The 1,285-nt window shown below is 39.8% G+C and overlaps 1 long non-coding RNA gene across 2 annotated transcripts; it reads left to right on the top strand.

The window, feature by feature from the left end:
- The first annotated feature begins 289 nt into the window (after positions 1 to 289).
- LOC122013572 lies at positions 290 to 1,020 on the top strand. Of its 2 annotated transcripts, XR_006120593.1 has the most exons (3): positions 290 to 368; positions 659 to 741; positions 867 to 1,020. It is a non-coding gene; the product is annotated as an uncharacterized LOC122013572 (long non-coding RNA). The 2 variants fall into 2 exon arrangements; XR_006120592.1 differs by having other exon boundaries at positions 659 to 1,020.
- Positions 1,021 to 1,285: the final 265 nt, after the last annotated feature.

Below are 1,285 nucleotides of genomic sequence, written 5' to 3'. Positions count from 1 at the left end.
GGCCTCGACCGATGCTGCACAATCTACAACAAAATAAAGAACGGCATGAAAGGACAAAGTGATCAATTAGTCTGCTGATGAGGCTGCCATGTTACAGAGAGAGCCTGCCTCTTCATGCATGTCAGTCGCCATCAGGAAGCTTAATTAGTTAGTTCGCTATATCTGGCACCTTTCGTTCATTGAAGGCATGTGATTCAGCTAATGCAACGGACAAATTTGTTTGAATTAATCCGTTGAGCTTTTTCCTTTTATTCCTTGTCTACTTAATGGAGGAGCCTGCAGGTGAAGTGTGGGGGGAGAGCAGGGGCGGATCCAGGATTTGAACATTGGGGGGGCCAAAACTTGTGCCGCTACATTCATTGTCGATGGTGCGGGAGAATTTAGAATTCATTATATATTTAGAAAAACTCGTGACCTAAGTTTTCTATTGGTAGTTTGATATCAATATCTCGAAGTAATATTGTGACATTGAAATAAGCTGTCGGCCCTTGTTTCACATCGGAGCTACATGCGAACTTGTATGGTCTAAAGACCAGTTATATGATAACGTTAGGGTAGAATTCAATTTGCCATCCTTTTGATCATTCACATCTATTCAGCATCTATTACTTTGCATTTCATTATTGCTATTCATAATATGGGTTTATTAATTGGTTAGGTACTCTAATTACTACATCAAGCTGAAGCGTCTGAGTATTCGAATTGCTTTCCTCTCACATTCGTGACATTCTTCACATGCAGGTACTCCTTATCTACAACTCTATTTGCCATCAAACAAAAATATATATAGCTTTCACCTGCTCAACTTCACCTATAGAGCCCAGTAAATTCTTCACTGTTGACCAACATAACTCGATGTTTTTCAGGGGGTCTATTTGTTGATCGCAAAATGCCTCTATTTGGCATCCTATTATCAATATATACACTATTTCCATTCCCTGAATTTTGTAATAGCAGATCTGGAGTTTGTCAATGTTTTTCTTTGGCTTAGTTTATCCTTTGTTGAATGTTCATTGTATCTTATTCTTTGGAACACTCCAGTCTAGTAGATATGGAGTCTGTCAAGTCTGCAACTGAAGAGTAGAGACCTCCTCCACACTGACAGCACCCTACTTTTATCTTTCTCGTTGTTAGCGACCTCAACGCCACTGGCTACGCAATATGCTTCAGTGTTGGGATAAACCTTCACCATGATCCACCAACTTTTGGTTTCTCCGGACGACAATTTTGAAAAGAGATCTCTGCTTGAGTGTCTTCAAATTTTGCTCATGAGAAGAGAGCTAAA

The sequence above is a fragment of the Zingiber officinale genome, chromosome 1A (assembly GCF_018446385.1).
Source record: "Zingiber officinale cultivar Zhangliang chromosome 1A, Zo_v1.1, whole genome shotgun sequence".
Lineage (NCBI taxonomy): Eukaryota > Viridiplantae > Streptophyta > Magnoliopsida > Zingiberales > Zingiberaceae > Zingiber > Zingiber officinale.
The sequence above is the reverse complement of the archived record's forward strand: the minus strand, read 5'-3'. Positions and strand labels throughout refer to the sequence as shown.